This window comes from Rhipicephalus microplus, unplaced genomic scaffold (genome assembly GCF_043290135.1).
Source record: "Rhipicephalus microplus isolate Deutch F79 unplaced genomic scaffold, USDA_Rmic scaffold_542, whole genome shotgun sequence".
Lineage (NCBI taxonomy): Eukaryota > Metazoa > Arthropoda > Arachnida > Ixodida > Ixodidae > Rhipicephalus > Rhipicephalus microplus.
Genome location: NW_027465102.1, coordinates 27,501 through 40,000, shown reverse-complemented (window position 1 = coordinate 40,000; position 12,500 = coordinate 27,501). Strand labels below are relative to the sequence as shown.

At 60.9% G+C, this 12,500-nt stretch overlaps 2 non-coding genes across 2 annotated transcripts; both read left to right on the top strand.

Annotated features, from left to right (window-relative positions):
* The first annotated feature begins 8,017 nt into the window (after positions 1 to 8,017).
* On the top strand, positions 8,018 to 9,832 carry LOC142795082 (small subunit ribosomal RNA). Its single transcript, XR_012892743.1, has one exon. It is a non-coding gene; the product is annotated as a small subunit ribosomal RNA (ribosomal RNA).
* A 1,719-nt stretch (positions 9,833 to 11,551) lies between these two features.
* On the top strand, positions 11,552 to 11,705 carry LOC142795080 (5.8S ribosomal RNA). Its single transcript, XR_012892741.1, has one exon. It is a non-coding gene; the product is annotated as a 5.8S ribosomal RNA (ribosomal RNA).
* The last annotated feature ends 795 nt before the right edge of the window (positions 11,706 to 12,500 follow it).

Here is a 12,500-nt window from a genome sequence, read left to right as displayed (position 1 = left end):
CGGCAGACGCGGTTTTTGCGCCGCCCCGGCTGACGCGGTTTTTGCCGCCCCGGCTGACGCAGTTCGGACTTAGCACTTTTCGGCTGTGCCTGGCTGGCGGCCCACTCACTCGATCGCCATGTCTGTTTGCCACAGTTTTCCCGGTGGTGCCGCACCCGGGCTCGCCCCGGCTGACGCGGTTTCGTGCCGCCCCGGCAGACGCGGTTTTCGCGCCGCCCCGGCTGACGCGGTTTCGTGCCGCCCCGGCAGACGCGGTTTTTTGCCGCCCCGGCAGACGCGTTTTTTTTTTCTTTCGCCCCGGCTGACGCAGTTTTCGCGCCGCCCCGGCAGACGCGGTTTTCGCGCCGCCCCGGCAGACGCGGTTTTTTGCGCCGCCCCGGCTGACGCAGTTCGGACTTGGCACTTTTTGGCTGAGCCTGGCTGGCGGCCCACTCACTCGATCGCCATGTCTGTTTGCCACAGTTTTCCCGGTGGTGCCGCACCCGGGCTCGCCCCGGCTGACGCAGTTTTCGCGCCGCCCCGGCTGACGCGGTTTCGTGCCGCCCCGGCAGACGCGGTTTTTTGCGCCGCCCCGGCTGACGCGGTTTTTTGCCGCCCCGGCTGACGCAGTTCGGACTTGGCACTTTTCGGCTGTGCCTGGCTGGCGGCCCACTCACTCGATCGCCATGTCTGTTTGCCACAGTTTTCCCGGTGGTGCCGCACCCGGGCTCGCCCCGGCAGACGCGTTTTTTTTTTTTCTTTCGCCCCGGCTGACGCAGTTTTCGCGCCGCCCCGGCTGACGCGGTTTCGTGCCGCCCCGGCAGACGCGGTTTTTTGCGCCGCCCCGGCTGACGCGGTTTTTGCCGCCCCGGCTGACGCAGTTCGGACTTAGCACTTTTTGGCTGAGCCTGGCTGGTGGCCCACTCACTCGATCGCCATGTCTGTTAGCCACAGTTTTCCCGGTGGTGCCGCACCCGGGCTCGCCCCGGCTGACGCAGTTTTCGCGCCGCCCCGGCTGACGCGGTTTCGTGCCGCCCCGGCAGACGCGGTTTTCGCGCCGCCCCGGCTGACGCGGTTTTTGCCGCCCCGGCTGACGCAGTTCGGACTTAGCACTTTTCGGCTGTGCCTGGCTGGCGGCCCACTCACTCGATCGCCATGTCTGTTTGCCACAGTTTTCCCGGTGGTGCCGCACCCGGGCTCGCCCCGGCTGACGCAGTTTTCGCGCCGCCCCGGCTGACGCGGTTTCGTGCCGCCCCGGCAGACGCGGTTTTCGCGCCGCCCCGGCTGACGCGGTTTCGTGCCGCCCCGGCAGACGCGGTTTTTTGCCGCCCCAGCTGACGCAGTTCGGACTTAGCACTTTTTGGCTGAGCCTTGCTGGCGGCCCACTCACTCGATCGCCATGTCTGTTTGCCACAGTTTTCCCGGTGGTGCCGCACCCGGGCTCGCCCCGGCAGACGCGTTTTTTTTTTTCTTTCGCCCCGGCTGACGCAGTTTTCGCGCCGCCCCGGCAGACGCGGTTTTCGCGCCGCCCCGGCAGACGCGGTTTTTTGCGCCGCCCCGGCTGACGCGGTTTTTTGCCGCCCCGGCTGACGCAGTTCGGACTTGGCACTTTTTGGCTGAGCCTGGCTGGCGGCCCACTCACTCGATCGCCATGTCTGTTTGCCACAGTTTTCCCGGTGGTGCCGCACCCGGGCTCGCCCCGGCTGACGCAGTTTTCGCGCCGCCCCGGCAGACGCGGTTTCGTGCCGCCCCGGCAGACGCGGTTTTTTGCGCCGCCCCGGCTGACGCGGTTTTTTGCCGCCCCGGCTGACACGGTTCGGACTTTGCACTTTTCGGCTGTGCCTGGCTGGCGGCCCACTCACTCGATCGCCATGTCTGTTTGCCACAGTTTTCCCGGTGGTGCCGCACCCGGGCTCGCCCCGGCAGACGCGTTTTTTTTTTTTTTTTCTTTCGCCCCGGCTGACGCAGTTTTCGCGCCGCCCCGGCTGACGCGGTTTCGTGCCGCCCCGGCAGACGCGGTTTTTTGCGCCGCCCCGGCTGACGTGGTTTTTGCCGCCCCGGCTGACGCAGTTCGGACTTTGCACTTTTTGGCTGAGCCTGGCTGGCGGCCCACTCACTCGATCGCCATGTCTGTTTGCCACAGTTTTCCCGGTGGTGCCGCACCCGGGCTCGCCCCGGCAGACGCGTTTTTTTTTTTTCCTTCGCCCCGGCAGACGTGGTTCCCCCCCCCCCCCTCCGTCTTTCTTTTTGTTTTTTTTTTTCGCCGCGGCTGAAGTGGATTTTTCGGTGCCTCGACGCCCCGGTAGTCGCGGTTTTTCCGTTTCCGCACGGCCCCGGCTGACGCTGCTCGGTCACAGTCGCCTTTTGTGGTGATTGCAGACTTCTTGAGCGCGGGTGTTTTTTTTTTTTGTTGTTGTTGTTGTTTTATTACGCATTCGCTCCAGCAGACGCTGTTTAGACTTTTTGTTTCCTCTTTTATCCTGCGACGAGGTGACGAGGTTTATTCGGTGCCCCGCCGCCCCGGCTGAAGTGATTTTTCCTGTCCCGTGCCGCCCCGGCTGACGCGGTTGGGACTTCGCGTTTGTTCGGCCGCCACGGGTTTTGGCGCACTCGCTCGGTTGCTTGTTGTTGCCACTTGTTGCGAACCCAGGTTTCTTGAGCGAGCGCGGGCGTTTTTTCTTCCTTTCTTTCTTTGTTCTATGTGTTAGCGAATCGGCCTTTAATATCACACGAGGACTCACAACCAACAATTTTCAGTTTGAAGTGTAAAAAATCTGCAGGTGTTGACGTAACTGACTTGCCCCGTACCCTTGAGTACATCCATGAAGTTCTCGTAGTACTACTAAATCGCATTATTCCAAGTGGAGAAATTCCCATAAACTTGCAAACCTCTACACGAAAATCGGTGCGCGTGATAAAGTTGAAAATTATCGTCCGATATCAAATGTGCCTTCTATAACACAAATTCTAGGAAAAAAAAAAAAAAAAACACTTGTTCGCCGTTTTCTGCGCCGTGACTGGCAGCACTCCGGCGAAGCGAAACGGGGTCGATTCGAGCACGATATCGGCGTCTTTCGACGTGCTCGCCGGCGACCGTCGCACGAGTACGTCGCACGAGCGCGTCTGCCGGGGCGCCGTTTGCGAAGCCGACGCAAAAGTGGGAACCGCCGCTCGGATGATCGCCGCTTTCGGCAGAGTGAGTGTTGGCACTCCGGGGAAGCGAAACAGCGTGAATGCGCCCACGAAATCGGCGTATTTTGAAGTGCCCGCCGGCGACCGTCGCACGAGTACGGTAAACCGCGTCAGCCGGGGCGTAGTTCGGGACGCCGACGAAAAAGTGGGAAGCGCAACTCGGATCTTCGCCGTTTTTGCAGGAGTGAGTGGCGGCCCTCCTGCGAGACCAAGAAGCATCGATTCGTGCACGAATTCGGCGCCTTTCGACGTGATCGCCGGCGACCGTCGCTCGAGTAGGGCAAACCGCGTCTGCCGGGGCGGGCTTCGGGACGCCGATGCGAAAGTGGGAAACGCTGCTCGGATGTTCGCCGTTTTTGGCCGAGTGAGTGCTGGCACACGGGCGAAGCCAAACGGGGCCGATTACGGCACGATATCGGCGTCTTTCGACGTGCCCGCCGGCGACCGTCGCACGAGTACGGTAAACCGCGTCAGCCCGGGCGGAGTTCGGGACGCCGATGCGAAAGTGGAGAACGCCGCTCGGATCTTCGCCGTTTTTGGAGGAGTGAGTGGCGGCACTCCGGAGAAGCCAGGGAGCGCCAATTAGCGCACGATATCGGCGTCTTTCGACGCGCTCGCCGGCGACCGTCGCACGAGTAGGGCAAACCGCGTCTGCCGGGGCGGGGTTTACGACGCCGACGCAAAAGTGGGAACCGCCGCTCGGATGTTGGCCGTTTTTGGCAGAGTGAGTGCTGGCACTCCGGCGACGCGAAAGAGCGCGAATGCGCCCACGAAAGTGGCGTATTTGGACGTGCGTGACGGCGACCGCTGCAGGAGTACGAAAAACCACGTCAGCCGGGGCGAGCGACACACGGCGGTCTGGGTGCTTATCGCTGCTATTATAGGGGCACCCCGGCAGACGCAGAAAAAAAAAAAAAAATTTTCGACCTTCTTTTTTGCTGGTCGAGCTCGGGTAACCCAGGTCGCAATGGGAGCCGCGCACGAAAGCGGCGTCGCGAGACGCGTTCGCGGTCGCTAGTCGCACGAGCTCGGCAACCGCGTCAGCCGGCGCGGAGTTCGGGATGCCGACGGCTAAGTGGGTACCGCTGCTCGGATGTTCGCCGTTTTTGGCCGAGTGAGTGCTGGCACTCCGGTGAAGCCAAGGAGCGCCAATTCGTGCACGATATCGGCGTCTTTCGACGTGCCCGCCGGCCACCGCCGCACGAGTACGGCAAACCGCGTCTGCCGGGGCGGGGTTCGCGACGCGTACGCAATAGTGGGAACCGTCGCTCGGATGTTCGTCGTCTTTGGCCGAGCGAGTGCTGGCACTCCGGCGAAGCGAAACGGGGCCGATTCGGGCACGATATCGGCGTATTTCGACGTGCTCGCCGGCGACCGTCGCACGAGTACGGCAAAGCGCGTCTGCCGGGGCGAGGTTTGCGACGCCGACGAAAAAGTGGGAAGCGCCGCTCGGATCTTCGCCGTTTTTGCAGGAGTGAGTGGCGGCCCTCCTGCGAGACCAAGAAGCATCGACTCGCGCACGATATCGGTGTCTTTCGACGTGCCCGCCGGCCACCGCCGCACGAGTACGGCAAACCGCGTATGCCGGGGCGGGGTTGGCGACGCCGACGCAAAAGTGGGAACCGCCACTAGGATGTTCGCCGTTTTTGGCAGAGTGAGTGCTGGCACTCCGGCGAAGCGAAAGAGCGCGAATGCGCCCACGAAAGTGGCGTGTTTGGACGTGCTTGACGACGACCACCGCAGGAAAACGAAAAACCACGTCAGCCGGGGCGAGCGACCCATGGCGGTCTGGGTGCTTATCGCTGCTATTATAGGGGCACCCCGGCAGACGCAAAAAAAAAAAAAAAATTTTTTTCGACATTCTTTTTTGCTCGTCGACCTCGGGTGACCCAGGTCGCAGTGGGAGCCGCGCACGAAAGCGGCGTCGCGAGACGGCTTCGCGGTCGCTAGTCGCACGAGCTCGGCAACCGCGTCTGCCGGGGCGGAGTTCGGGACGCCGACGGCTAAGTGGGAACCGCCGCTCGGATGTTCGCCGTTTGTGGCCGAGTGAGTGCTGGCACTCCGGCGAAGCCAAACGGGGCCGATTCCGGCACGATATCGGCGTCTTTCTACGTGCTCGCCGGCGACCGTCGCACGAGTACGGCAAAGTGCGTCTGCCGGGGCGGGGTTTGCGACGCGTACGCAATAGTGAGAACCGTCGCTCGGATGTTCGTCGTCTTTCGCCGAGCCAGTGCTGGCAATCCGGCGAAGCCGAACGGAGCCGATTCGGGCACGATATCGGCGTCTTTCCACGTGCTCGCCGGCGACCGTCGCACGAGTACGGTAAACCGCGTCAGCCGGGGCGGAGTTCGGGACGCCGATGCGAAAGTGGGAAGCGCCGCTCGGATCTTCGCCGTTTTTGGAGGAGTCAGTGGCGGCACTCCGGTGAAGCCAAGGTGCGCCAATTCGCGCACGATATCGGCGTCTTTCGACGTGCCCGCCGGCCACCGTCGCACGAGTACGGCAAACCTCGTCTGCCGGGGCGGGGTTTGCGACGCCGACGCAAAAGTGGGAACCGCCGCTCGGATGTTCGCCGTTTTTGGCAGAGTGAGTGCTGGCACTCCGGCGAAGCGAAAGAGCGCGAATGCGCCCACGAAAGTGGCGTGTTTGGACGTGCTTGACGACGACCACCGCAGGAAAACGAAAAACCACGTCAGCCGGGGCGAGCGACCCATGGCGGTCTGGGTGCTTATCGCTGCTATTATAGGGGCACCCCGGCAGACGCAAAAAAAAAAAAAATTTTTTTCGACATTCTTTTTTGCTCGTCGACCTCGGGTGACCCAGGTCGCAGTGGGAGCCGCGCACGAAAGCGGCGTCGCGAGACGGCTTCGCGGTCGCTAGTCGCACGAGCTCGGCAACCGCGTCTGCCGGGGCGGAGTTCGGGACGCCGACGGCTAAGTGGGAACCGCCGCTCGGATGTTCGCCGTTTGTGGCCGAGTGAGTGCTGGCACTCCGGCGAAGCCAAACGGGGCCGATTCCGGCACGATATCGGCGTCTTTCTACGTGCTCGCCGGCGACCGTCGCACGAGTACGGCAAAGTGCGTCTGCCGGGGCGGGGTTTGCGACGCGTACGCAATAGTGAGAACCGTCGCTCGGATGTTCGTCGTCTTTCGCCGAGCCAGTGCTGGCACTCCGGCGAAGCCGAACGGAGCCGATTCGGGCACGATATCGGCGTCTTTCCACGTGCTCGCCGGCGACCGTCGCACGAGTACGGTAAACCGCGTCAGCCGGGGCGGAGTTCGGGACGCCGATGCGAAAGTGGGAAGCGCCGCTCGGATCTTCGCCGTTTTTGGAGGAGTCAGTGGCGGCACTCCGGTGAAGCCAAGGTGCGCCAATTCGCGCACGATATCGGCGTCTTTCGACGTGCCCGCCGGCCACCGTCGCACGAGTACGGCAAACCTCGTCTGCCGGGGCGGGGTTTGCGACGCCGACGCAAAAGTGGGAACCGCCGCTCGGATGTTCGCCGTTTTTGGCAGAGTGAGTGCTGGCACTCCGGCGAAGCGAAAGAGCGTGAATGCGCCCACGAAAGTAGCGTATTTGGACGTGCTTGACGGCGACCGCCGCAGGAGTACGAAAAACCACGTCAGCCGGGGCGAGCGACCCACGGCGGTCTGGGTGCTTATCGCTGCTATTATAGGGGCACCCCGGCAGACGCAGAAAGAAAAAAAAAAATGGGGACATGGCGTGCGTCACCGTGCGGCTTCGCAGCGTTGCCGAAGTCGCCGAGCCCTTCGACTGAGCCGAACGGCGGACAGGGAACGTTGGTCGGCCGTTCTAACCTGTCGGTGCCACGCCGAGACGTCGTTAAGGAAAACCGCGTCGTGGGCCTCTACGACGCCGTCGAGTCGTTGTACGTTTGGTGTCCAGCGTGTCGGCGGCGAGTAGCGGACACGTCGTTCACGACTTCGGTCTTTCGCAGTCGACGCGAACTTGCGGAGAGTCGTGGTGCCTCACGTTTTCGGCAGAAACCGCGGCGGAATTTTCCCGTGCGTGCGCGCACGACCTCGGTGCTGTGCCGTCAGCGTAGTGTTGCACAAACTCGTGGCCTACCCAAGGTGCGGTACGTTTGCGGCCGTATCCTCGGTGGGAATTTCGTGAGTAGGGTCGCAAATTCTACGACCTCGGCGGGTTTGAGAGCGACGTAGACTTGTGGCACGCTCAACATGCCACACGTTTCGGGGCACACCCGCGGTGAAATTTTCTCGAGTACGCTCGTATTAGGGCCCAAGGAGGTCTGGGTACTTATCGCTGCTATTATGTGGGGGTTCTCGTGAGCGGCGTACGCGAAAGCGACCGGGTGTCTGATATGCGGCGGGCTTCGGCCTCGTCAAGCGTGTCCTCGGGTCTGCTCCAGGGGAATCCACGGCAGTCGTCTGCAGCCTCATCCGCTTGATGCGTTAGGGGCTGGTTGTCGGACGGTGCCGTTTTACCACGATATCGAGGTGTGTTCCGTGTCGTCCTCGGGCGATTCAGATGCGAAAGCGCCGAAGACGCGGGCGTGACCCGTCGTCTGGCGGCTTTGCAGTCTCGGCTCCGTTGCTAGTTCCGGCCGGTCCACCGACAGTGCAGCGGGCTTGGGCAACCCGCACGGCGCGACCGAGTCGATGCAACGAAAAAGAGCGAGCATGAACGTGCTTCTTGCCGCACGGCTCCCACTCGTCTTTCGGGAAGGTTGTGCCGTAGCGAGCTCGAACGCCGTCATCTCGGAGTGCAAAATAAGCGTGTTGGGGCGCCTGAAGGTGGCCTCCGCCGCACACAGACTGCGTCCGGCCCGCCGAGGGCGAGGACGGACGCGCAGTCGAACGATTACCTGGTTGATCCTGCCAGTAATCATATGCTTGTCTCAAAGATTAAGCCATGCATGTCTAAGTACATGCCGAAATAAGGCGAAACCGCGAATGGCTCATTAAATCAGTTATGGTTCCTTAGATCGTTTCTTCCTACTTGGATAACTGTGGCAATTCTAGAGCTAATACATGCAGTGAGCCTGGAGCCCTTTGGGTAACGGGTGCTTTTATTAGACCAAGATCGATCGGGTTTCGGCCCGTATTGTGTGGTGACTCTGGATAACTTTGTGCTGATCGCATGGCCACGAGCCGGCGACGTTTCTTTCAAGTGTCTGCCTTATCAACTTTCGATGGTAGGTTACTTGCTTACCATGGTTGTTACGGGTAACGGAGAATCAGGGTTCGATTCCGGAGAGGGAGCCTGAGAAACGGCTACCACATCCAAGGAAGGCAGCAGGCGCGCAAATTACCCACTCCCGGCACGGGGAGGTAGTGACGAAAAATAACAATACGGGACTCTTTTGAGGCCCCGTAATTGAAATGAGTACACTCTAAATCCTTTAACGAGGATCAATTGGAGGGCAAGTCTGGTGCCAGCAGCCGCGGTAATTCCAGCTCCAATAGCGTATACTAAAGCTGCTGCGGTTAAAAAGCTCGTAGTTGGATCTCAGTTCCAGACGAGTAGTGCATCTACCCGATGCGACGGCTCGGACTGAACATCATGCCGGTTCTTTCTTGGTGCACTTCATTGTGTGCCTCGAGATGGCCGGTGCTTTTACTTTGAAAAAATTAGAGTGCTCAACGCAGGCGAGTCGCCTGAATAAACTTGCATGGAATAATAGAACAAGACCTCGTTTCTGTTCTGTTGGTTTTTGGAATACGAGGTAATGATTAAGAGGGACGGACGGGGGCATTCGTATTGCGGCGCTAGAGGTGAAATTCTTGGACCGTCGCAAGACGAACTACTGCGAAAGCATTTGCCAAGAATGTTTTCATTGATCAAGAACGAAAGTCAGAGGTTCGAAGGCGATCAGATACCGCCCTAGTTCTGACCATAAACGATGCCAACCAGCGATCCGCCTGAGTTACTCAAATGACTCGGCGGGCAGCTTCCGGGAAACCAAAGTATTTGGGTTCCGGGGGAAGTATGGTTGCAAAGCTGAAACTTAAAGGAATTGACGGAAGGGCACCACCAGGAGTGGAGCCTGCGGCTTAATTTGACTCAACACGGGAAAACTTACCCGGCCCGGACACTGGGAGGATTGACAGATTGAGAGCTCTTTCTTGATTCGGTGGATGGTGGTGCATGGCCGTTCTTAGTTGGTGGAGCGATTTGTCTGGTTAATTCCGATAACGAACGAGACTCTAGCCTATTAAATAGGTGCGGGGTTCCCAGCACCTTACAACCTTCTTAGAGGGACAAGCGGCTCCTAGCCGCACGAAACAGAGCAATAACAGGTCTGTGATGCCCTTAGATGTCCGGGGCCGCACGCGCGCTACACTGAAGGAAGCAGCGTGTCTTTATCCCTGTCTGAAAAGACTGGGTAACCCGTGGAACTTCTTTCGTGATTGGGATAGGGGCTTGCAATTGTTCCCCTTGAACGAGGAATTCCCAGTAAGCGCGAGTCATAAGCTCGCGTTGATTACGTCCCTGCCCTTTGTACACACCGCCCGTCGCTACTACCGATTGAATGATTTAGTGAGGTCTTCGGACCGATGTCCGGCGCGGCCTTTCGGTTGCGCCGGTCTGTTGGAAAGATGACCAAACTTGATCATTTAGAGGAAGTAAAAGTCGTAACAAGGTTTCCGTAGGTGAACCTGCGGAAGGATCATTAACGGATTGTGAAGGGTGAGCGCCTCAGCTGCGTCTGCGCCCGACACTTTCTGCCGCTGACCCCGTTTGGACGCGGGGTCGGCTTTTCCCCACGGGGCTGCCTGAATGTGGAGCGGCACCCCGTGACAAATTGTTGCGCCCAGCGGACGCCAACACCGCGACCTTGGACGGTCGGCCAGGTGGCGGACGCGGGTACAAACGGCGCAACGCACTCATAGGTCGGCTTTCGACCCGCCACTGCACCGTGGCTCGAAGCGCTCGAAATGCGCGACCCGACCGCTGCGGGACCGCCTAGTACTGTAAACAGGAGCGGCGGAGCGCGAACGGCGAGTCGTGGTTACGTCGGTAGAAGGCGAGGCTGCGCGTTCCCGAAACGCCAGCCGAGTGCCCTCCCGACCGTTCGAGCGTGCAAGAACGAGACCCGACAATCGCGCGGCGACTGCCAAGTACGAGAGGAACGGCACAAGCGTCGGCGGTCGGTCAAGGAACTGGCGATGTGACGGGTCCGCTGTGCACCAGTGCATACCGTCCCGCCGTCCGCGGCAAGCGCCTCCGCGTCCTCGGGTGACGGAGGCTGCCGGTCGGTTCTTGCAGGCGAGGGATCTCGCTGGCACCGGTTCGCGTTGACGCGCGGCCGGTCATGGCACGGCGATGCGACGGCCGAGGTGCGCAGTACTCGATGGAGGAACCGCACGCTCCGATGACCGTCCCGCCCTCCGCGGCGTATGCGTACCGACCGTAATGGTTGCAGCAGCGCCGGCCGGCTTTTGAATTCGCCACACGAAACACGGTGCGAGATCGCGGTTAGGGGAGCGTCGACGTTGCCAGGCGTTTTGCTTGCTGCCGAGGGAAAGGCGGCACGGCCACGTCGCGCTCGTCGCGATTAGCGGGTCTGCGCGCTTTGGGAAGGTGCCGCAACGACTTGCCGAAAGAGGAAGCACGGAAGAACGAGGGACTTGGACGTCCCGACAATTGAACGCACTTGCGGCCAGGCCCTTGCTGGCTTCGTTCTTCCGCCTCGAGTAGGCTCGTACGCGGCTCCGGCGCCGAAAGTGGTCCTTGGCACCGACTTCGGTGGACGTGGGAAGTGCCGCGCAAGTACGGCGCGCCTGGCTCCACCTGTTGGCTAAAGTAGGCAGCCGGATCGGCATTTTGGTGTGCGGTGGCAAACCGTGGATGCGAAAAAAGCTTGTGCGATTTCGTGGAACAAAAAGCGGGGGTCCCCCTTTTTATGCGGAGGAGACCGACCCGCCCGCCGTGGTGAACCGCGACGCCACGGTAAAAACGGGAGAGGCTTGTCGATGGGACCGTGCATCCCGCGCTCCACGGAGGCCGGGAGGCGGCCGCCCGAGGAAATGTGTAGCCGTCGAGGCCCGCATCTGCGTGCACTCTTATCCAAATGGGTGTACCGCAGGCATTTTCTGGTTAGGCGGGCCAATGAGAGCGAGCACACAACGATACCTACGGGTCCGGCTTGGAGAACCGGCTTCGACGCCTCCCGAGTATTTATAGAGGGGTGGACCACGAAAGCACTCGCAAGTAGCGGAAGCGAAACGCCGTCCGAAACACACCGTTTGCTCGATTTGCGGCAGCCGAAAAAGGCGCGGCAGAGTTTTGGAGTCCAAGCGTGCGCTGAAAAGCGCCCTTCTTGGCCACTGTTTGGCCGAGTGCCAGAAACGTTTGGTTTTGACTGTACGGAATTGAACAAACACTTTTTCACGACTCTAAGCGGTGGATCACTCGGTTCTCGGGTCGATGGAAGAACGCAGCCAGCTGCGAGACTTGGTGTGAATTGCAGGACACACTGAGCACTGATTCTTTGAACGCACATTGCGGCCTTGGGTCTTCCCTTGGCTTCGTCTGTCTGAGGGTCGGATCACATATCAAGAGAGCCTTCGGCGCACAAGGGAACGTGAGCCGTCGACTCGTTTTGACCGCGTCGGCAACACGGACAGCACGCTGAACACCTCACAGCGAGCGCCAACAGCGGCCACTCAAGGGCGAGACGGTGGCGACCGTCGTGCCAGAGCCCAACCGAAACGGGGGCGACCGACTGCATTGAGGATGTGGCACCTCGTTGAGACCGCCGCAGGACTTCGAGTCGGAAGGAAGCCTGCAGGGAAAGTGCGGTCGAGGTTGCGTACTCCTCTCTGCGACCGGGCGCGCAAGAGCTGCGAGAGCCACGGACGCGCAACTTTAACGCACGGTAAACACGAGGAGCGAAAGCCGGCCAGCAAAGCTTCTCCAGCCGTGCGCAAAGTGCGCGAGATCGCAGCCTTGCGTTGCGCTTGTTGCCCTCGAAGTAAGCAGGGTGTCCCGTAGACCGGGCGCTCGAACACGCTGCGGGGCCGTGCCTCCTCCAGGCTTTGCCGCGCGAACAGGGAACGTTCGCGCGCAAAGCGCAGGGAGGTGAGGAGGCTGCGCCCGACGTTTGCGGTTCGCTGCGTACGCGGTTGATGCGGAGAGCACGGCGCGACGACTTGCCGCGAAGCGGAAAAAGTCTCCCGCACGAGTTGGCGAAACGTTGGCGAAGCTTAAGGCGTTCTCGTCGTAGTCCGCCGTCGGTCTAAGTGCTTCGCAGTTCCCGTCCCGTTCAAAAAACTGGGCCACTCCAGTTGGGGCGGGGGCGACGCTACACGAGACGATGCCTCTCGCCAGGCTGCGTGGCT